This window comes from Corythoichthys intestinalis, chromosome 2, assembly GCF_030265065.1.
Source record: "Corythoichthys intestinalis isolate RoL2023-P3 chromosome 2, ASM3026506v1, whole genome shotgun sequence".
Classification (NCBI taxonomy): domain Eukaryota; kingdom Metazoa; phylum Chordata; class Actinopteri; order Syngnathiformes; family Syngnathidae; genus Corythoichthys; species Corythoichthys intestinalis.
In genome coordinates, this window is record NC_080396.1 from 42430374 (window position 1) to 42455941 (window position 25568).

General features: G+C 38.3%; 1 protein-coding gene across 4 annotated transcripts in view; it reads left to right on the forward strand.

The window, feature by feature from the left end:
* Positions 1-2355: 2355 nt before the first annotated feature.
* Positions 2356-25568, forward strand: part of LOC130906086 (forkhead box protein J3-like) — a 142651-nt gene continuing 119438 nt past the window's right edge. For all 4 annotated transcript variants that reach the window (XM_057820031.1, XM_057820024.1, XM_057820017.1 and 1 more), the window contains exon 1: positions 2356-2652. The gene's annotated coding sequence lies outside the window, so the exon portion shown is untranslated. The remainder of the gene's footprint in view (positions 2653-25568) is intronic.

Consider the following 25568-nt stretch of genomic DNA (forward strand, 5'->3'; position numbering starts at 1 on the left):
GCATTCAGTACGTTGCAAATTTATAACATCTTTATGAGATTATTTTTCTTAAATCTAGTCAAATAATTTTCTCTATCTTGTTTTGACTCTTAAAGACTAGTTGACAGATGACTGCGCCAGATTATTTCACTTACTTGAAGTAAATATTACCATTTGTTCTTATTAAGCCAATACATCTTAAAATTGGTCATTTCTCACCCAAATCCAGAAAAATTGCTTTCAAATAATGTTTTGAACCATACCCATTCTTGAATAAAGAACATTTCTGACAAACACGTTTTTTTTAATTTTTTTAACACGATTAAATATACAGTAATTTATCACTTAAAATAAGACTGTTAAGCTTATTTTCAGATAGCAATTTTCCTTTTTTAAGAAATCTAAGTGAGTGAAATTTACTTGAAGTGCTGGCAGATCATTTCACTTATTTCCAATAGATTTACACTGAAAACTGACTAGTTTTAAGGAGGTGTGTTTTTGCAGTGTAGTAATGCTATATATGTTAGGAATGGCTTACTTTTAAAGCTATTTTTGTGCAACTTAGGTATTTACTCTGTAAGTAATTGATCCCAAAAGTTTACCATTACATAATGTCATGCAGTCTGTCATTATTTAGATGTGGGAATTTATTACTTGTTCACATTTGAATTAAAAAAAAAAAAAAAAAAAAAAAAAAAAAGCGCAATAAATTCTATTTTTGCATAGTTACAGTATATTTGCTCTTGTGTATACTTTAAAATTTTACATACTAGTATATCTTTTAATAGAATTGTATGTATTTGCTCTTGTGTATACTTTAAAATTTTACATACTAGTATATCTTTTAATGGAATTGTTGGCTTGACATTATCGGTTATCGGGTGGAATGATGAGGAAATTATTGGTTATCGGCTGGAATGATGAGGAAATTATTGGTTATCGGTATCGGTTGAAAAATGTATTATCGTGCATCACTAGTATATGCTATCTAATTAAAGTAGCATTGCTGCTTACCGAGGGGACATCATGTGGGGAAGGGATACCTAGTAATGGATGCAAAGGAAGAGAGAAGATAGATCAGATAAAACTGAATGGATAAAGCTGAGTGCGCAAGCAGTATTAGAAATGTGTAGTAAGGAACTTGAAATTAGGATCACCTGTGAGCATTCAACAGTCGACAACCTACTCTGTGATAGTGGCACCTCGTCATTAGTATGCGGGCACCACCCCCTTACGCCCACACCCACCAATAACCACCCGCCCCCACCACGAGCTGCCGCCCAAGCCCACCACACACCAGGAACACCACGGGTCTCTAAGGCCCAGCGCAGGAGTGGCCCACCTCTGGGTGAGCCACAGCCGTCACCCGCAGGGCAGCACACTGGCAACTACTGGTTTCCAGACAGGATGCCGTGACAGACGAGACAAAGATGGGGGCAAGAGAATGAGAGAAGGCCACCACAGATGATCCTAGAATGTGCCAAAATATATAAATTACCCATAAAACCATGTTACAGAAAAAAAATAAAATTTTGTTCCTGGCTTGTAATCATTTTATTTGTGTTGGTTGGGTCAAAACTAAATGAAGAAGTTGACAATAAAAAAGTCAAAAGTTTGGTTTTGCTTAAATTACGGGCGATATTAAACATGTTACATCCTAGTTATGAATAAAATATTTGTGTTAAGTGTAATTTCTTCATGTTTCCGGTCAAACTACATCTATAAAATAAGGATATAATAATATGTACATATATATAAGCATTAGCAAGTAGGCTACAATAGTAAAGAAAAGTGGAAAATAGAATTTCAAAGTTGTGATCACAAACCCAAACTTTTTGGGAAACAAAAGTGTTTTTACATGTCAATGCGATGAAACAAACTAGGAAATACCACTTAGAACCTGCGAGCAAAAAATTGTGTTTTATGCTGTAATCAACAGGAAGTGAGTAAGTACACTAAAACCAATAAGGAAGTGACCCAAAATTTGCCTGCCATTGATGGGCGCCTGACATCGAATTCATTTTAATTGGGAGGACTGGCAGTGAATCATATTTCTTAGTGCCATTGACGGCGCTAGACGTCTAATCCATTTTGACTGCGAGGGGCATGAGTCAATAAGTGAATCGAAAGTACTCCAAATTTGATAGATATACAGGAAGAAAAAATATACAGGAAGAGAGAGCAAAGAATCGCCACGCAAAATCTCCTCAAAATCTTCTACTAGTTATAATATTATTTTTGTCAGAGATATGTGCCTCACTTGATGAATATTAGGGACTACTTACTTTGACGTTCTATTATCTTCCCCATGGAGGTGTATGAATTTATCTAGACCGTGCTTCGGCTGGCGATGCAAGTAGTTCCGGCAAATTAGAAGCGGAGTGAAGTCAGGAGAGTCGGTCTGATCGGGTCTTACCAGCTGAGCAGACTCGAGTGAGTTGCAGATAGCGGGCCGAGCAGACGAGCAGTCCGTCATGGCAGTCGAATGACAACACGAGCGGCTAGTGACACCCCTGCTGATTAGTGTGCATGCAGCCCCGGTGGTGACAGCGAGCAGGCGCCAACCGGGAGCTTTTGTCGTCGAGTCACGTTGGGAAGTGCATTATAGCCACTGTCTGGAGCTTCCGAACCGGCGTACAAAAATTATTACCCGATTATTGTGCACTTATCACGGTGAGTAGGCTGCCTTGTACGATTTAAATGTCAGGTGACAAGTCATGTCCATGTTAGAGTTCACCGTATTACGAATGTGGCGGGGGTTTTGCAAATGACCTGTCGCAATAGGTTTGCATTTATGTATGGCATTGGATCATTATTTTAAGCAAATATTTCTGATAAAGTAAACTTCTGTAGGCTTGCAGTAGTAACCTTGCGGCATTCCAAAGACTGACGCCCTTGCCGGTCTGCTTATTAATTGAAACAATCGCCCATGTGGCGAATTGAAGTGAACAGTAGGTAGTATTATTACTGTCTTGTCCATGTGAGCACAGCTTCCACAGTGATGTGATGTATGTTACGACTGTTTTTTTTTTTTTTTCTTCATGTCATCCAACCACGTTTGGTAGACGTGACCTTTGCATAAGTTAAATTAGAGCGGTGAATAGGCTCTGTTGGATATATTTAGTAGGATTCCCTAATGTGCTTATGATTAAATTTGGATATAAAAATATGTTTTACACAACATTTTTCACCTTGCCACTGTTGATGGAAATTGTGTAAAGCCTTTAGTTTCAAGCGAAGGCAGCAGGTGGTTTCTATTGATTTACCCATTGTGAGTATGTTTTAAACATGCCAGCATGGCAAAATGTGGTCAATAATCCAACCACTGGGTCCAGACTGCAAGAGGTGTTTTGAACGTTTTGGCAGGTGTAGCAGTAGCACTCAGAATACATTGATAGTTACGTCAATGTTATAGGCGAATTTGACTGCATAGTTCTCATATTGATTTTTTTTTTTTTTTTTAGCTTGGGAAACAACCATGGATTGGATACTATAAATCAGGGTTCACTATCTGGACCTCGATGACATCAATCATGTCGTGTTTTCTACGTCTCTCTCCCCTAACACACCTGAATCAAATAATTAAGTCATCAGCAACCTCTCCAGAAGCCTGATAATGATCCTGATTATTTGATTCAGGTGTGTTGGAGGAGGGAGACATGGAAAACATGACAGGAAAAGTGGCTCCGAGGTCCGGATTTAGTGAACCCTGCGATAAATCAAATCATACGTTATTACCTTGATACAAAGCAGTGACAAATCATGTACTATATTGTTTCATTGTGACTACTGTGTGCTTGTGCAGTATCATGTTATTGTTTATCTGCAGTAACCTACTGTGTAGTAATCCAAAGAAAATACATGTCATATTGACCACCTGCACTAGTGTGGTAACTGGTCTCTAGTTACTGTAGAGTTGTGTGTACTTGTGTTACAGCATTATCCTGTCTCCCAAAGTCTTTGTACAATACTAGTAATGTCAAACTAATTTTGGTTCGCGTCCACATTTATGGCAATTACAACTCATGTGGGCCGAGCTAGTTAAATTTTTGGGCAAATACGTTAACTCACTAAGATTCATTTGCCCCTTTCAGTCAAAATGGATGGACGTTGAGCGCTGTCAATGGCACTGGAAGATGAGCATTCACAGTCAGTTGTTCCAGTATAAGTGACTTGGATATCTATCGTTGTCAATGGCAGGCAATGAGTTAATTTTGCGTTACTCCCCTGTAATTTTAAAATACTTACTGTAAATTTTGGATCATTTCCTGTTCATTTTTTGGGCATTTCCCAGGCTGCTTCCTGTTGATTTTAGAGCATTTCTAGGCTACTGTCTGTTGATTTGGTGTCACTTTTTGTTGGTGTTGTCATTTTTGGATCACTTCCTTGTTAACGCATTGGTTGCCTTTGACGGTGCTAGACTTTCAATCCATTTTGACTGGGAGGGGGCGAATTAATTTATATAACTACGGACATGAAAGTGAGTCAAGCGCTGTAGAGCATGCACTCGATCACACAAATCCCAAATCTATGATTTGTAATTTTGTATGTACACTATGAATGAGCTACAATGTGCCTGTCAGGCAGCTCAACCCCACTGGCCAGATTGGATTCCCCTGCGGGCCGCTTCCCACCCCCTGGCAACACATTTGACACCCTTGGATTAACACACCGACACACCTATTTAATACTCATGAGATGACGTTAATGATATTAAACGGGTACTAAAGCAGCAGTGTGCAGTAGTTGTTGGTAGTACTACCACTGCATTTAAAAGCAAGTACTTCTTCATCTGTGTTATATAGTGCTGACTGGGTAATGAGTAAATGTGCAACGGAGCATAAAGAACTACATTCTCCTATAAAATGCCAATAACTAATATGTACATGTGCTCATTGCTGCATGTGAGTGTTTTGAGTTAATTTTTTGAGTTAATTGTACCTGAATTAATCTGCCGGTAATTATTTTTTTCCATTTACAGAAAAACTATTTATGTGCACTTTCTGTTATGCCCTAAAAGGCCACAAAAGTGTACCAAACCCCACCTATTAGGAAAGTAGAAATTGTTGAATTATTATTGAAGCGATAGTATCTTGACTGATTGCTGGTATTTGTTAATGTAGAATTTTGGAAATGAAATAGTCTAACAGCTATTTATTTTTAAAGGGAATGTTATGAATCTACAATTATGTTAGTGTTTAGATGTAAAAAATGTATGTAATAACTAGAGGTGTGCAAAATTTCCGATTCTTAGATTATTCGCGATTCGGCCGTGGAAGATTCGAGAACGATTCACAAACATCCAAATTCCGATTATTGAAATATGCGAAGTAAAGCGGAACTACACAACACTCAGCGCGCCGCGCGGTCTTCGGGACGGAACGGAGCGAGAGTAGCTAAACATCATGCTTCCCATTACCCGGCCCCTCGGGTAATGCCAATGCTCAACTCACGGCTCTAGCTCAACTCATACAACGAGATAAAAAAACACAACAACATACCTGACTGCTGCCGAAAAGCTGCTACTAGTACAACCATATAGTGTTACGGTGGATATAATTTATATAGGACTAGATTTAATCTAGATTTGTTAGTGTTAGCAGCACATCTACAAAAAGCTAGATGAGGGCGTTATAAACGGCCGCCATCTTAAAGCAGTACACTTCCCAGCAAGGCTGTTGTAGCGAACCTTCCAAGCAAACCTAATTAACTTTTTATCTAAAATACTCCTAAAACGGTAAAATATTGACTTGAATCTATCTTTAAAATAGTTTTAAAACTTTCACATGCCGAAAGTAGACAAAAGGGAAATTATTGAATAACGGGAGCAATTTTAACAAATTTAACGGTTGATTCACAACATTAAATTAATTGAATGTAGTTTAAAGCTGCTGATACAGAATGGGGACTGGAGTTTTTTATTTAATGTTATTTTTGTATATTACTTTACTGCTATATGTTAACTTGATACTGAAATAGTAGGGTGGTTTAGCCTGAGAGTATTTTTGAACAATTTTGGAACTAATGTACAAAACATTAAAAAAAAAAAAAAAGAAAGAAAAAGAAAAAAGAGGAAAAAAAAGGAGGGGGGTGCATCAATAATCGTTTCATAATCGAAACGGAGCCTCTGAATCGTAATCGTAATCGAATCGTTAGGTGCCCAGAGATTCCCAGCTCTAGTAATAACAGTTTGAACTTTTTTTATTCATCGATTGAACCCCAAATTTTATTGCCACAAAATGTATCTATATTTTTCCAAGTATGTTTGTCAACGGAAAAGCGTGGAAAAGGGTCTTACTCACATTTTCTGTAATGAGGTTAGTAAACCTATGTAATGACTAACAAATTACTGTAGATGGTGGTGTTGCAAGACTATGGATTTAAGATAAGCACAGCTTTTGAGTAGAAAATAAGTTCAGGGGTTAGCCTTGACTTGTGAAACCAATAATTGTTTCATAAACGAGGTGGGTGAACGCACAAGGAACACGGACACGTTGACCCAAGTCTGCGGAAGCGAGAGGTAAAAGAGCTTGGAACTTAAATTGGTGGCAAACAAAAGACAAAGTATCAAACTGTTGTTTTTGGCAGCCCTTTTAATTTTTCGTCTTAGTCTTATTGTTTTGGATGAAAAGTCTTAGTCATATTTTAGTCATATATAAATTTGTTAGTCTTCGTCTAGTTATGGTCAATAAAAATCTAGTTTTAGTCGACAATCACTCAAAATGTTTTCGTCCATAAACTTCAAAACTACAACAACAGGGTGCTCATTACTTCGATCTCAATCTACCAGTCGATCGCAACGCAAGAATCTGACTGTATTTCACAAAAAGCAAGTCAGTGAGTAAGCATGTGTGTGTGTGTGTGTGTGTGTGTGTTGTGTGTGGGGGGGGGGCTCAGCACATCACATAAGTGACACGATCAAACACTGCTATGATGCGTGTTACCGTCACATACGATAAGAAATTGTGAACTTCTAATGGAAAGTATGGCAAATTTTCATCTTGTTCTTGTCTCGTCAGATGAAAACTGGCATTCATCGGTTTTAGTCTCCCAAAACAGGTTTTTTGCTCGTCATCGTCACGTCATGGTCATGAAAACATTGTTCGTTGACGAAATATTTTCTCTATCGTCATTGGTGACGAAAACAACACTGGTATCAAAAAACAATTTACTAACGCTCAAAAGTCTGCTAGTGGCCCCCACCCCACGTAACACTAGCCAAATGTCACAAAAATCTGCAATATACATATATTTTACTGTGGTTTTGTTACGAATAATTGCACACACCACTGTATTATTGTTTTGAATAAAGTCATCACCCCCTCCAAAATATGTCAATATTTGCAAAAAAATGGTAGTAGTTACTAGAGATGTGCAAAATTTCCGATTGTTAGATTATTCGCGATCCGGCAGTGGAAGATTCGAGAACGATTCACAAACATCCAAATTCCGATTATTGAAATATGCCAAGTAAAGCGGAAGTACAACACACTCAGCGCGCCGCGCGGTCTTCGGGACGCAATGAGGAACGAAGCGAGAGTAGCTAAACATCATGCTTCTCATTACCCGGCCCCTTGGGTAATGCCAATGCTCAACTCACGGCTCTAGCTCAACTCATGCCATGCGATAAAAAACACAACAACATACCTGACTGCTGCCGAAAAGCTGCTACAAAGTACATCCACATAATGTTACGGTAGATATCATTTATATAGGACTAGATGCAATATAGATTCGGTAGCGTTAGCAGCACATCTACAAAAAGCTAGATACGGGCGTTAGTAAACGGCCGCCATCTTAAAGCAGTACACGTCCCTGCAAGGCTGTTGTAGCGAACCTTCCAAGCGAACCTAATTAACTTTTTATCTAAAATACTCCTAAATATTGACTTGAATCTATCTTTAAAATAGTTTTAAAACTTTCACATGTCGAAAGTGGACAAAAGGGAAATTATGGTATAACGGGAGCAATTTTAACAACTAACGGTTGATTCACAACATTAAATTAATTGAATGTAGTTTAAAGCTGCTGATACAGAATGGGGACTGGAGTTTTTTATTTACAGTTATTTTGTATATTTGTTTACTGCTATATGTTAACTTGATACTGAAATAGTAGTTTGGTTTAGCCTGAGAGTATTTTTGAACAATTTTGGAAATAATGTACAAAACATTTGGGGAAAAAAAAAAAAAAAAAAAAGGAGGGGGGTGCATCAATAATCGTTTTATAATCGAATCGGAGCCTCTGAATCGTAATCGAATCGTTAGGTGCCCAAAGATTCCCAGCTCTAGTAGTTACCAATGTTCCCTCTAAGCTGCGCGCATGCGCAATCGCGCACTGCTTGAATATGCTCTGCACAATATGACAATTGAATATGCACAACAAAATCTATGCACCGCACAAAACAAAATTCAACATAAACGTATTGTAGTGTCAGTACTACTGTCAGCGATGCAGTAGTGTGTCAGCGGGACACTCCTATTGGTGTGTTTGATACAGCAATGCGCCGCTCCTATTGGTGCGTTCGATACGGCAACGCGACTCTGACAACTGTCGGCGCCACTGTAATGTGTCAGCGCGACACTCCTATTGGCGCGTTCGATACGGCAACGCGATGCTTCCATTGGTGGTGAAAAGAGAGCTAGACTCCTGTGCTAATTTACTGAAGCAACATTCCGCTGCCAATCTTTGCAAGCGCTACAGTATTAATAAATATCTAATTTTAGAACTGATATAATCTAGTTAATTAGACTAACCGATTACCTTACAAAATAAAATGATCACCAGGATCACCGTAAGACTTTGCCTCTTCTAGAGGGGCTGCTAGACTAGATCTAAACTCTCACACTTCGCCATCACTCCTTTTGGCCTGCCTTCAAGTTACAAACATTGCAAAACACACGGAACAAGAAATACACCGGATTAAAAGCATAAAAGAAAGTTATGGTGAATTACAAAATAAAATACATTCGGGAGACAGAAATTAGGCTTTGGTTTTTTACACTCCTACCAAAATTATGCATATTAGTAACAACAAACAAATAATTTTCAACAATGAAATAACCACAATTCAGTAAGTTTTCAAACTTTCCAACACAAGAATTAGCTTTTGTACAGCACGCTCTACAACAGAAGGCTTACTAGTGCGTTGCCCTCTGTAAACCAGTCTTTTATCACCAAAGGATATTTTCACTTTCCGTACAAGTCCATCCTTGCCGTTGAAAGTTTGCTTTTAAATAATGTTTTGAACAATATCTATTTTTGAATTTCTGACAAACAAGCTTATTTTAAGATTCTATAGACTTACTTTTTACTTAAAATAAGTCTGTTAAGAAAAATAGCTAGCTGAAAATAAGCTTATTTCAGGATATCTAAGTAAAATTTGGCTGAAAATTTAATGTATTTCTAGTAGATTCTCACTGAAAACAAGTGACTTTAACTCGTTTTAAGGAGGTGTGTTTTTGCAGTGTAGCTGCTCAAACACTGAGAATAGAAATTGTCTTTGTTGTCTGAACAATTTTAATGTGTGAGTTTGTTATACTGTGCTCCTATTGTGGTTGTTCATTATGTTTTATTTTTTAACTCATCTATGCCACAACTGGACCTTACCCAGGCCAAAGCAGGATTCTTCCTATGGTTAAAGCAGGACTCTCACATACTTTATAACACAGTACACATCTCATGTCCAATGAGATTTTTGTCTTTTTCTTTTTATGTGGGCCAAATCAATTATATTGAAAGTAAACTAGTGAAAATTGCTGCTGCAGTTTCATTCTTTTAATAAGCCTTGTAACTTGCTATGATCCAGGGTTTTGAACAGGCGTGATGTGTGGCCCAAGGGTTGCTCACTGTGGTCTGCAGTGTGCTCAGGGACCTTCAGTGTCTGCTCAGACACATGAAAATTAGAGGGAACATTGGTAGGGACCAGTGTTGTTAATAATGACGTTAGAGTGTAACGGCGTTTCTAACAGCGTTATTTTTTTCAGGAGTGAGGAATCTAATTCCTTTTCCCATCTTTGCAACACTGTCACTGTTACTGAGGATGTGATGGGGCGCGTTAATACAATTTGGTTGAATGAAATGCGAGTTGTCTAATTTTGTCACAGCTTCCTGGGAGGAAGCAGAGCGGGAGGGGGGTGGAGGGAAGGGGGTGGTGACACTGTTGCAAACGCGATAATGATTGGCTAGGTGGCTCGGAGCATTAGCATAGCATTCGTGTTCTCCTTAGCATTAGCATTTAACATGGCGATTGTCATCTTAAACTGTTAGGCATACAGTATTTGGCATCCCGGTGAGTAAAATTAAATGAAAATAATGTACTATTTACCTGCTGAGTGTGCATCACCATCTTTAAGTTAGCGTTGTCCTTGTAGATGCTACAATATAGATATATTTTTATTACAAAAAATAGTCACTTTCCCTACACCAGGGTTCACTAAATCCGGACCTCCGGTGCCACTTTTCCTGTCGTGTTTTCCATGTCTCCCTCCTCCAACACACCTGAATCAAAATAATAAGGATCATTATCATACTTCTGGAGAGGTTGCTGATGACATAATCATTTGATTCAGGTGTGTTAGGGGAGAGAGAAGTGGAAAACACGGCAGGAAAAGTGGCACCGAGGTCCGTATATAGTGAACCCTGCCCTACACCTTTCTTGATTGACATATCCATGAACCTTGTTGTTACTGTATGTACTTCCCTAATCTAAGTACAAGTAAGGCAGAGACTTGAATGGAACCACAGTTCTTGATTCAGTGTGCTTCTCAGCATATGTGCCACCGACACATAACAGAGATTCCTTTTATACTGTAATACCACACCCACAGGAAGTGCACACTATGGCAACAGCAGTGTGACATAAATATGTTACACTTGTGTGATGTTTTCTAATCAAAACAACTAGAGCAAAGAGGCAGGAGTTTCAGAGCCTCACCTGCATATTAAAAAATATATCTGTATACACTATATCAGGGGTGTGATGATACACACAGGTCACGGTTTTGTATGTACCTCGGTATGGGGGTCACAGTTCGGTGTGGATTTTTTCTCACAGCATTTAGTTAAGTTAAATATGTAAATATGTATACCGTTACACTCTTATATAGTTGAAATGGGGGGGGGGGGGGGGGGGTGACCTACGTTTATTTTTTTTAAATGAAAAATCAGGTCAATTCAATCATTTAATATAAACATCTTTGATGTGAAAGATTTTATAAAATGTATAATGTAATAGCATGTAGAACATGAAAAGTAACATCAGTTACTTTTCTGAGTAACTTACTTTTTTAAAGTAAAATTGACAACACTGGTAGGGACGAGTATTTATGTGCTTTACTAAAGTGACTGCTCCTAAATCACTCATAAGTACTGTACATCTAGTTTATAGTTGATAAATTTGGAAGTGACAAGAAAATATATAGTTGAATACTCCATATTTCAAATTGCAGTGGTACCTCCACATACAAATTTAATTCGTTCCAGGACCTGGTCGTATGTCGAGTGGGATTTTCCCATAAGAATACATATTAATTGGATTAATTTGTTCCACAGCCCAAAAACATTCGCTAAATCCTTAATAAATACTCCTGGAACAATCACAAATGGCATTTACACATAGGAAAACAAATAAAATTATAAATACAAATTGGAATAATAATGATATATCTTATAATAATGATGTAAGAAATCGGGTTCTAATGTGGCGGTTGTGTTTTGCATTGTGTTCCTGAATGCACTGGGGGTGTGATTGACGACAGAGTGAGAGAAGTGGAGTAGATTCGTCTATGGCGAACAGTAGCCGTGTTGTGTTGCACAAGCGCTGAAATAATTTTAAAAAGCCAGCCACTGTTACTGTAGACGTATTAAGACTGGCAAATGGAGGTGGGAGGAGGACCGTCGAGATCGTAGACAAACTAAGGCCGTATTGTCGAGCCAGTTCACTGATGTGCACACCAGGCTCAGATTTTTCTATAATTTTCATCTTAATTTCAATGATAAGGGCCACCTTTTACCTTTTTTCACCACCTGCACCAACCTTCTTGGGACCAATGTTGATTTGTCTCACAAGAATATCTGCCGTGCGTCCGTCTTCCGGGAAAAGAATGAAATTGTGACGCTGTCATATATCGTCGAATTTCGAGCATGTCGTCATATGTTGAGACAAATGACAAGTCAAATTTTACTTCGGATGTCGAAAGGATCATATGTAGAGGTACCATTGTACTCATGGAGGAAGACGAAAGTCGTCTGTTAAATGATTTATGATATTACTTTTTTTGTCTGAAGATTAGGATGGCATGGGTGGGTGTAGTGCATCTTCTTAAAAATAAATAAATTTAAAAATATGACAAACAACTAGGCCTGTCGCGATAACAAATTTTAGTGTGCGATAATTATTCTCATAAATTATTGCGATATGCGATATTATTGCGCCCCCCCTCCCCAATTTTTTAAACCAATTTACAATAACACAGTGCGAATACCGTATATATTAATAGATGAAGTACACCCATTTAAACGCGATATTTACTCTTAAATTCAAGTATACTTTTCAAGAAATCACAACTAAAAACAATAGACCATACCTCTTAAGTAAAAAACAATAATATTGATACCGCACAAAAACACAGAATAAATAAAATGTGTTTAAAAAAAAAAAAAAATTGCACCTAACAACTTCAGCATTTAGAAAAATGAAAACTTTTCCCGTCATAGCTTCTGCAATGGTGTTCCATAGGGATGCAATGATACAGTTAAGTCATGGTTCGGTACGAATTTTGATACGAGGGACACGATTTTCGATCCAATTCAATACATTTAATGCTCTGTAAAAAAAAATATAACAATTGTATTTTTTGTTTTTTTTTTTGCTAACGAGCAAAAATTAAATTGCCATCATATAAACATGCATTTTAGTGCATAATAAAATATGTGCTTACTTCTTACTGATATGAAAAAAAATTGTATAAAAGTGCTGAGAACAATCTTTACTGTTTGTAAAGTGAGGCAGGGCACACCGTTGATTGCTACAGCTCTCTTAGTAGCTAGGTTTACTACATGAGCAAGACATTCTATTTATGGTCCGAATCCATTTGTGTCATGTACTGAATTAACAATATTTGCAACATTATCTATAGTCACTGGTATGGATTGATTTGGCCTTCTTAACCTCATGTGACAAATGACAGTTTAGAATTCATCGATGTAGTATATGGACTACATGTCCCATAATCACTCTGGGCTCACGTAGCCAATGGCATGGGAATTAGCACATCTAGTTTGCCATTTCATGATATCTAGTGTGTGCGCGCAACCGCGCATTAAAAAAGTTAGCAAGCGCCGCTGAAGTCACGTCTGCTCATTACTACACAACACCAGCATATGAGGGCTTTCATATACAGGACGAGTTTGAAGCACAGCGCTCTTAATTTCATTCAGCTGTTCGTTGTCAAAGTGAGGTTATTTGTAGCAGCCAAGTCGGTAACAATGTTTTGGCGGACTTCGTTGTAAATATCCAGCGTTGTGCCGAAAAATAGCCGCCCCGCGTGAAATGTCACTCCTGACGGGAGCGCCCACACGTCAACAACACCGGCGCGCCATAGATGGTCCACAGTCACTCCGGAGCACTGACGCGGCCGGTATACGTTGAACAATAGGATATAATGGGAACAATTGGCTCCGGCGCTAGTTTTTGGCGGACCTGGAACGAAGATGCATTTTGCGCAGTTGGTAACGAACTTTTAACAGCACGTCTGCCGCACGCGCACACCCACGTGCACGCGAGGCGATAAATCGCAGTGGAAAAGTTACCGCCTTCATTTTTATATATCGTGCGATAAATGGAATTATTGCATATTGCGACAGGCTTACAAACAACATGACTTTTGTGATTCCCTTTGACCACTACAGGGCCCAAATTTGTTTTATGAATCATGTGTTTATTTGGTGCAGCATGAGCTCTACTATCTTAAATCGACAAATGGGAGTTAATGAGACTGCAGACATATGGTGAGTACGAAAGTTGGGGGGGATGCTGAAGGGCTAGGCACACAAGGAGCAGGTAGACAACAGGTGACATGAATGGGTGATCATACGAGACACAAAAGAAGACAGACAAGGCACAATGAGGCAAATCAAAATCAAAACACACAACATAGTAAGGGTCAGCGAGTAAGGCCAAATGTTGAAACTCCAAAAGGCTTACTGGTTTGTACCTGACAGTATAATATATTCATGGATGTTTATCAACAAAATGTGTCACAGTAGGTACTTGAAGGTTTGTGTAGCCATAATGAGAAAATATAGTAAATGTATTATTTTAATAACGAACCAATGGCATGTATAAAAGCCACTATCGACCCGAGCCATATGCAGAGTTTGCGCCTCTCACAGCATTGTACATACAGTATATCTATAATTAAATCATTATGTTGCCATCTAAAGACCTTTTACCGATCTTATTGTTGCTGTTTTACAGTTTGAGATGGCACTAAAGCAAGGGATATTGGTGTCAATCACAGTTGTTTTACTTCTGTTTTACAAAAAGCTTGTTTTTCCTCTTCTTTTTGTCAGAAGCAGGTGTTTAAGGTGATACAAACACATTTCTACTGCAGATTACTAAAGAATGGGTGAGGGGGGGTCACATGCTGAATCACAATTGCAATATTTGTTTAAAAAAAGGAAGAAAATGCAACTAGCATAATTTCGCAAATTGTTTTGCCCTTGTCCTGATCGATGAAGAGGTGGTTTTAATTGCACTGGGTGCAAGACTATATTACTATGTAAGACTATTAAATGAAAAATCAAATTATTCTTTCATTTTATTTTGCAAAACATGTATAAATGTATGTAGAAAAAGTGTGGAATATTTGTGTGTGTATTTAGTATGTGCACATGTATGGCATGTGGTGTGTTTTTTTTTTTATGTTAAGGTTGTCAAAAGTATAGAAAAGTTTTGTATTATTGAAACTGAAATGCTGTATCCGGGTATATACGATACGGTATTGTAAAAGTATTGCTACTCAGCCTATCTGGCCACTGCTCCGATTACCCCTCTCCTTTTCATGGAGACAGCATAGCTCTTCACACGAACCTCCATCAGTGGTAGGGGTGCAACGTTCACGTAGATGTAATGAACCATTTCAGTTTGACATCTTTGTTGGATTCACTTGTGTACCATTGCGGTGATGTTTTATGTATTTTTTTCCTCATAAAATTTACTTGCGGGAGCCAAGTGCTCCATGCGGAACCAAAGTCCTAGGGGAGTTTCTGCACGGACTTCATAAGTGTCGGACATGATTGAGTCTGACCAAAGCAAGAGGGCTACACAAATATCTTGGAAGCGTGACAAATGGGATCACGGCAGATGCAAGCCAGAAGCCCCAGCTAAAAGACCCTCCTCCTTCACTTCGGTCTCCTGTTAAAACCGACCTGCCATTTTAGTGTACTGTTACATCGCTAATCAGCGGGCTGGCAGCCTCCTTAGACTGCACGTAGAGGCTTTAAAAATATTTAATTTGTTATTAATCATGTTATTTAAAAGAATAATTAATTTCTGTGTATTATTTATGTAGAATCAAAAAAGGAGTATTTTTTTGAGTATCCATATCGAGTTGAATATTCTAGTATAGTGACATCACTTGTTTACGTATTGGGTAAAACACTTTGTGCTGCATTTTATGTGTTTGCTTTTTTTATGTAATTAATGGTTTGATTGAAATATGTTAACACATAACTAAAGAGGCAACCTGGGCCAGGTTCAGACCGCAGGTCTTAATGCACAATTCCGATTTCTTGTCATATCTGGTCTTTTGGCATGCTTGTTCAGACGTCCTTTTTCCGTTAAGCCTATTTAATTATTACACATGTGCACTAGCTTGCAATACACTACGCGCTGAGCAGAAGCACGAAAACAAATGACTAGACATGCTTGGTCTACTTATTTTAGGGTGCCCATATTTTGATTTCCAAAAAAAGAGGACACAAAAAAAGCAATAATAAATAAATAAATAAATGAATAATAATTCAAATAAATAATCCCTGTCTAATGAAAGATTCCTTATTATTTTAACCGTTTAACACGTAAGCCTATTTTGGCCAAATTTGCATGCCTTTGATGTTGCGTTTATATTTCAAAGAAAAAATTGTTCACAATGGCCAGGTAGGGTCCCTTTTTTTCAGGACACCATAGCCTTCATGTCCAAACTGTTGTTTCCTTCAATGACTAATTATAAATCAACGTTTTGGGACCAAAATGACAAAAAAATCCAAAATTGTTTTGTCAAAATTTGTAATATTGATGTCCTATTGCCAACCAATCATGCTCGACCAAACGTTTTGAAGCGTAATAATATTTATTCAACTTGTTAGGATAAGCATTCAACAGAAAAAAATAAGACTTGATAGTTTTATAATTGTTAATTCAACAGAAACAGCAGGTATGGTCATAGGCGTTTTTGTCCTTTCTACATAACAATGGTCAAAACAGGTTATTTATAGGAGATGAACAGTGCAAAATAGTGAATAATATATACATATAAAAAAAAAAAAAATATATATATATATATATATATATATATATATATGCTGTATATGAAAACTATTTACTATAAAATTTGTTAAATACTTTACCTCTAAATGTGCAAAACAGGACAAAAAATGAAAACTTTAGACATTTTTTTAGTCTTTGATTCCTCAGAGGCCTTGGTGAAACTGCCAGAAGCAGTTCCACTCTGGCTGGAGACACGGGCCCACACTGCATGTCTCACACATCCAGGCAGTGCTCCTCTGACAGAATTTGCAGTGTTGGCGATTTCGATCCATGACCACACTAGAATCTCCAGAGTCTCCCTCCACAGCCCTCTCCAGGACATGGGCCACTTGAGGAAGAAGACGAGTACTTATTTTATTGTCATTTCATAGCACAATAGTAGGCCTATATACATACACACTATAGCTGTTCCTCATCACAACACAAACTGTAGCAAAGTAGTAGTAGTAATCACAAACGCTGTATGGTACCAACAATGTATGGATTACTGCACATACATGATCGTTATAATTCTATATATACTTTGAAGAAAGACTTTGGCAATGTAACTGTTCAAATATGGTTGCTAAACCAACGAGGCATGCATCACACATAGATTACAAGCACACAATTGCGCATTTACACTCCAAATATTGCACTGTAAGTCAACATACTATAGAAGCATGTTTTATACGTAAAGTATCGTGAACAAAGTAAAAATTAGCTTGAAGAAAGTACAGAGAGGTTCAACTACAGATTGATTGATCGATACCTTTCTTCACCAAACGTGCATCCTTGCTCCCAAACATTTGTCTAAACTTCTGTGGAGGTTTTATCATCCTGGATGACCATCTTGCTGGCATTTCCTCTCAAAAAAATAATAAAACATGTCATTCTTCGCTGTTTTTTACCGCTCTGCTGACTTCCTCATCTTCCTCTTCCGTGTGTCTATGGCGGATTGCATACATAAATGCGCCACTGCCAGCCCGTCAGAGAATAAAGGAGCTGGTTCGCTACTTTCCTGGTGGGAGGAGACAGATCACAGCAGACACCCATTTGGCTGCCAAGTGCAACCCCTCAGCTTTCAGGATCTGGTTTTTTTTTTTTTTTCCGATAGCGCAAACCGTTTAGGAGTTACGGCAGTTCAAAGTACGCATGCAGAAATGTGTCGCCGGCGCCACATCTGTCGTTGAAGGGTTAATATAAAGTTTCCAACTATCTGTATGGATAGAACACAGGCCCACACTCACACATGGCCAGTTTGCCCTGACTCTCGGCCATATAAGCAATATTGACACATTACGCTACACTCGTTTGGTTCACAGAAAGAAAACCAGTTATTGTCACGCTTATCCAAGGCTCTTTTTTTGTTTGTTTTCTGCGACAAGGGTCAAGCCCGCTTCCAGCCTAAAAGGCGAGTTCAAGACTGGTGCTAACGGTAATGCACACTTCCATCTCTGCCGTCCTCCCTCCCTCACTGTTTGCTGATGTAATTGCTGCATGAATTCTGATTTGGGAGACTTGAGAGTTCCGACCGCCGCCACATTTTGAAAAAAGTAGCCGGAATTGGATTTAAAACCTCATACAAAAATGGCCTGGATCGGATCTGATATGTTCCACTTCCATGCAACTCGGCCTATTTAGACAGTCAAGAAAGTGTCTCGAGTCGGATAAATGCGAAAAAATCGGAATTGGGTCACTTCAGCCTCCTGTGTGAACATGCACTCACTTCTCATAGACACATTTGGTTAAGTGCACAGAATGTTGTAGCCAAATATATACATATCTATTTAATTAAAGTATCTTTATTAAAGTATTTGTTTTGGAATTGCGTTTTTTTTTTGTCCTTGGTTTTATCATTTGTGGTTTCAGCCAAGAATTTACATTTCGGTGCATCTCTAGAAATTTTGTAATTTTTAGATTTTAAATATACTTTGCAACTTTAGGTATGGTCTTCATAGTGAGTCATTTACTCAAATAGTTTTGTGGAATATTTTGCAATTAAAACAATATTTTTCTGCATGATGTAATACATTTTATTGCACGATTCTGTTTTCCAACTCTGCATGTTCATTGGCTAAGATGATTTAAGATGACAAGTTCAAGTTAGGGCATGAGGTTTTACTTGCATATAACTATTTCTGTGTTTTTTTACTTTTCTTTTAGAATCTTTCAAAATGCCCTGGAACCGCTGGCAATATGGGAAACTTTCTTTTATAAATGTCTGGAAGTGAATGCATCAGCAGGAAATTACAGATATTTTTGTGTGTCAATCACCTGAATTAAAAAAAAAAAAAAAAAGATTCACTATTTGTGGCAGGGTTAGATCTTACAAATAGCAGAGAGTTGCTTTTTTCTTTTTTTGTGGTGGTATTTGGTCACATTTATATGCTGTTAAGGTTGCCATGTCTTGCCCCTGGGCCTACGTATGTGTTGATGTAATCTGGTTAGAAAAAAAGGGTCTATAACCTCACTGTATTGCTGTTAATCTTGTTGCAGTATTGAGATCAAGTGTGTCAAGTGTCTGGCAGAAAAACAACAGAGATTAAAATTGTGTTTGTATGTATTTTCCCATTTTTGTGTGGCAGTGTTTAAGAACTCACCACGCTCCTGGTTTGGGTGCGTCTTTAATTTTCTATCAAGATGAGAGCTGTCTGAACAGATCTCTCTCATCATTATTTGCTCTGAGATTTACTTGCGCTCGTAAATGGTGTTGATTGAGGGTAATTTGGCTTTTTAATTGCTGAACAGCTGCCACACTCACTGCTGATTGCCATTGTAGACTTTCTCAGTAGATCATTTTTCGACCCCCTAAATGCCTCATTAAAACATTATGCAGAATCACGTGAAACGTGAAGAGAAGCAACCCTTATAATGTTTTACTGATTTGTGTTTTATCATCGGAAAGGTCGTTGTAATTATCATCAATGTCAGTAAATGCACCGCGGTAATGACTTTTCGAAAGTTGAATTAAGGGCTATTTGCGGATACACTACATACAGCTCGTTTTCTTTTCTGAAGATTAACTCGGAAAGAAATTCTCAATCTGTCACGCCTGTCAAGATAGTTTTTTGTCTCTCTACTTATCCAATATGACTTACCAATTCATCTTTGGGACTTTTAAGGAAATGGAGACATATGTGAGTTCAGACAACAAACTATCCATAAATGTGTTTTGTAGAGAGACTATTTCTAGGCAAACATATTTGATCTATTTATTTACAACTCTGATCTTTGTTTTAGATTGTGCTTTAGTAGACGTTTGCTTATGTATGCACGAGATCTAAAAATGTTTTCTTTAGATATAGATTCATGTAGTCTTTTTAACACAACATAGCCCATGTTTTTTTTGTGTCTTTCTCTGGTATCTTGAAGCTTCTGCTTGTGTGTATCATCTCCTAATTAAAGGCCCAAAATAGAAGTGTTTGATGTGTGTAGCTGCCTTAACCACAGCACTGACCTATATATCGTACCACATGTATACTGTCCGCTGTATGTTCTCTCAAAGTCATATTGCTACAGTAATCCTAAAGGGTGTATCACCTATTTGTAAGACATCTGTCAACAGGATACCATAATTAGTTAGAATTTCCTTTTCGCATACACCCACACACTAAAATGAATTGCCTCATGCTGTTTTTAATGCTGTCTATGAACAAAACTAAGGCTGTCAAACGATTAAAATTTTAATTGATTAATCACAGCTTAAAAATTAATTATTCGTAATTAATTGCAATTCAAACCATCTCTAAAAAATGCCAGATTTTTCTGTAAATTATTGTTGGAATGGAAATATAAGACACAAGACGGATATATATACATTCAAATTACTGTACATAATTACTAGTGTTGCACCGATACCATTTTTTGGCCCCGATACCGATACCTGGCTGTGCAGTATTGGCCGATACGATACCATACCGATACCACCCCGTTTATATATATATATATATATATATATATATATATATATATATACACACCCCCCCCCCCCCCAAAGAGCTACATAATTGGATGTGAAATCATTGCTATCAAGTCTTTGTCAGGCTGTTGCTTACCTTTTCAAAATAGGAAAAAGACTAGTACAAAGTATAATACTAGCCCAACAGTAAGAAAGTAAAAATAAGTTCATAATAATAAACTCTGAATGAACTGAGTAAACTTTTTTTAAACCTCTCAAAGGCCAAACAGTGCAACTTTCATGAAATTATTGTCACATTCTGCTGCTGGTTAGATTGTGTTTTGTTGCTGGGCTGTTAGTGGGGGCGTTCCTGACGTCGCACCTGAATCCAATGCGGGCTCATCAACGCAGCATTTAAGCACGGGTGAGCTCAGAGAAGGCTGCCGAGATATTTGCTTTGCTGATCGCCATATGACATCTTGCACTATAGTCTCGCTACATTTGCTTGTTACACCCCTGCCTGCATTGGGTTTTTTCTGTTAGTGTGCTGCACTCGTTTGTAACCTCTACCCTGTGCAGGTATTTGAGTGTTTTTATTTTGCCTTTTTGGCTCGCTGCCTATCGTCTTAGTTAACCTTCGAGTTTGTAGTACTGAGCTCCGTCGACCTGCTGTCACGGACTCCTTTTGTTATTTCTAATATCCCGCGATCGCGTGTTTTGTTTGCAATTAAACCTTTGTACGTATCCCCCGCTTGTTGTCCACTTCGAGGTCCAACCTTGTTTCTGCATTTGCAGACGCTAACAATTATAAGTAATAATAATTGACCACAGCATCCCGTCTCTCTATTAGCCTCCTTTTTTCAGGGGGGGGGGGTCCCTTATTTCTATTTCTGAAAGGTGGCAACCCTACTTTGGAAACAGTTCCCAAATTACTGCAGCATTTCTTTAAGTAAAAGACAAACTTGACGTAGTGAACTGACCAGAGATTGTTGCACCGGTCCAGCGCCCGTCCTCTGGATAGCGGTCCTGCTCTTGCAGGCTCAAACTCGTTGTGTTCGTTCACGTTTTGTCTTCAAATGTTTTATCAGGTTCGAGGTATTGAAACTGGCCGATTTAACTCCACATCTTGAAACTTGCAGGCCGCAAATCTTGCATGCAGCCATTGATTTTAATTGACGGGATTTCTATTTTGAAATATTTCCCGACTGCCGCCATGTTGGCGGCGCCGACATAGCGGCCTAGTCATTTGTCAGGAGTGGCTGTTGGCCCGTTCTCATTGGTCTGGAGCAGGCCAATAGCGATAGCTGCTTGGTGTTCACGTGTCATCACACAACACAGAGACAAAGTGTAGTGAGCGCCAGGAGAAAAAAAAAGGCTGCGGTCAAATGTTATAATAATGGACCGGTAAATGGTATCGGCGCCATATTTGTTGGTACTCGCCGATACCGATATCACCATTTTGGGCCGGATCGGCGCCCCCTGCCTATACTAGTATCGGTATCGGTGCATCTTTAATAATTACTGCATTTGTTTGTTATAACAATAAATCCACATAATGGCATTAACATTATTAACATTCATTCTGTTAAAGGGATCCACGGATAGAAAGACTTGTAGTTCTTACAAGATAAATGTTAGTATAAGTTATAGTAATTTTGTATCAAAACCCCCCTTAATGTTTTCGTTTTAATAAAATTATTAAAAATTTTCAATTAAAAAAAAAAAAAAACTAGTAGCTTGCCATTGTTGACGTCGCCAAGCGGTGACGTCACGTGCCGTTCTTCCACAGTGTCTTTAACTACGTGAGTTAGTGTTTGAAATACACCACAAGGTGTCAATGGCGAGTTTCAAATTACATAGAAATCAAGCCAATGAGTGTGTTTTGTCCCTCGACTGACGCCGTGGTTCCTTGTTTACTGGTACTTCACGGTCATTTGGGTGCTGGCTTCACAACGGACGAGACCTCCGATAGTTTGTATATTGTGACTAAATGTTGCCATCCTGTGTATTTGTTGAGCTAAACAAAATGTTTGAATAGAGTTTGACCAAAGTCTGAGTAAGTTTTATGTGTATTTTGCATAGCTATTATGATTGGGAATCACAGTTTTCTTTGCATTGTTGTTTACCTGTGTGAGAATAGGGCCTCATTAATGCAGATTGAAGCGCTTTTCTTTTTGTGAACATAATTTTTTTTTTTTAGGGATAGGAATATTATTTTTGTTGTGCTTTCACTAAATGATACTTATGTTTGTTGTGAAGGAGTTGCCGAAGCTTATGCCAATAAACGGCGCGGTCCAATAAACGCCTGTGTCCACTCGCCTTTCTCTGCCTCTTAGCTCTCAATGTGCAAAAAAAACTGCGTCATTGTAATCGGTTTGAGGCAATGCATGAGCGGGTCATTCCTCACATGCGTTAAATGCGTCAAATATTTTAACGTGATTAATTTAAAATAATTAATTACCGCCCGTTAACGCGATAAATTTGACAGCACTAAACAAAACACAACAGTAAGACCAGATGTAGTGAAAAGTGCATTGCACAAATAGATTTACAGCTTCATAGTATTAAAAAAAATACATTTCATTTTCGTTGGCTCAATCGGCTACAGTGAGCAGAGATGTTTGATAAGGACTGAGCTCAGCAGTATTGTGCCAACGTTGTCATATACTAAAGGAATACGAGTGTGTTGACAGAACGGGTCTTAATCTCGGTCGGCCTCACAGTTCTGAGATCAAGGGTTCAATCCTGAGCTCCGACCTTTCTGTGTGGAGTTTGCATGTTCTCCGTGTACTCCGGTTTTTCCCCACATCCCAAAAACATGCATGGTAGGCTGTTCAAAAACTCTTAATTGTCCCTAGTTATGAGTTTGTGCGTAAAAGGTTGTTTGTCTCCTTGTGCCCTGCGATTGGGGGTGTACCCCGTCTATTGCCCATGGTTAGCTGGGGTTGGCTCCAGCATCTTTGTGAGGATAAGCGGCTCGGAAAATGAATGAAAATGAATGAATGAATGAATTTTATATTGTTTCTCTACAACACAGTATAACGCAGAGATGCACAATAAGTTGATAGTGAGTGACTGGTGATCTCAAACATAGTGTCCGCCTCAGAAGAGGCTGCTACTATTGATCGTTGCCATCAGTAGATGTACAAAAATGTGTTATTGATGGACAGATGGATAGAAAACCATGTATGTGTATAAATTTGTGTTACGCTCAGGAAAAAAGAATTTTAATTCCAAAGCAATGAAACCTTTTAGCTTGTCAAAAAACCTCTTTGATTCTGTACAGAAACATTGCCATTATTTTTGTTTAATGTTTTTAAGATAAGTGTGTAAAAAACAAGACATGCAATGATCACCTTTAAAGGGCTCATTTAAAATGTCAGCAGCCAAACGAAGCAAGACAGCGCAAAGCATTCATCATGAGCCTGATATAAAGCCTATAGAGCAGGGGTAGCCAACTCCGGTCCTCGAGGGCCCCTATCCAGCTTGTTTTCCATGTCTCCCTCCTTTAAAACACCTGAATCAAATGATCAGATCATCAGTAAGCTCTGCAGGAGCCTGATAACGATCCTGATTATTTGAGTCAGGTGTGTTTGAGGAGGGAGACATGGAAAACAAGCTGGATGGGGCCCTCGAGGACCGACGTTGGCTACTCCTGCTCTAGAGTATCTTTAACACGTTACTTGGGAGTCGCCACAATCTGCAGAATATGTTTTATTAAGTTACCATATTTTTAAAATTTTGAATGTAAAACAACATAATTGGAAACAACTCCAAGAATGTTGCTGTACGTCAGAAGTGTAAATGACTCTTCATTATAAAGCGCAACAAAAGCCATGCTATGCCTGCAAGCCAGGGGCCTCTAGGTTTTGGATACTTGTTTTCATTATTAATGTTATTCACAAGCCAAACTTTTTAGGTTGTTGCAGATGAGCGCTTTAATCTATTTTTGCTGTAAATTAATGAATTTTTAAAGAGGACTAGTCCTTGTTGAATTGGGCTGGATGTGTGGATGTAGTTAGAGTCATGGTGACGCAGTGCAATAGCCCCCTTTACTGCGCTGCACCATTTCACAAACATCTCTCTCTTGGGACTTTCCGTTGGGGGAATTTACTGAAATGCTGCATTCCTATGTTTTATTTATAACAAAAAATGCCTTTTCAACTTTTTCCTTTTTGTTAAATCACAATAGAACAACCATCCCCAAATTTGCTGTGGTAGCTAAGTCTTCTGGGTTGCTAGATCTTTTCTACCTCGGCAGATGTTTTTAGGTGTTATGCTCATGGTGTGCTTTGGTGAGTTAGTCAATGAGCTATTCCAGTCCTTGAGAGGTTTGCTTTCCTGCTCTCTCACAAACTTCTCTTGCAACAATGAGCTTTTAAAAAATGGCCAAGATTAGTTGACACCGCTGCTAAGATCAAAAGACATTTTGATCAAACCAACTGTTTTGGTTGGTTGGACCGCTTGGTTTGATCAAACCAACACTATTGTCTGGTTTGTGTGACTTATTCAGTAGGATATGTGATTAGATGGCACACCAACAGCCTATTTAATTTTGATGCACTTGGAATTCATGGGTATTCCTCACTGCTTTCAACATCAACTGTGACTTCACATAACCCTAAAGCAGAAATGTGAAGTAATTTCATAACATGCCAAATAGGGTCACAATTAAAGTAATTAAACATTGTCCAACAAATAAAGCATGAAAAAATAATTTATATGTTGTATATTTGACAAAATAATTGCGTTTCCGAAGTTCGAGCCTGAAAGGGGACGAACCCGGAAGTGATACGTCACACCGAGAACAGCGATGGCAGCGCTCCATTCATATGGCCGCCATACAAAGCCCTTCAAACAATGATTCAAACAGCGATATAAGCGATAGATCGAGCGCAAGGGAGGAGATCCAAGTTTTGAAGAGTTGAAGGAAGAAGAGGAGGTTGGAATTTTATGTTGGACCTAACATGTATTAGCCAGACGCTAATCAGGATGCAAACAATGTGCCTAGACTACCTGACATGGAATGGAGACAAGACCCATCGAAATTACAAGATTGGTAAGATATTGGCTGTTATTATTTTCATGATTTGAAGATGCAGGCATCTGCACATAATTTTTTGTTTTTGTCTATCTGATGACATTTTTTAAAAAACT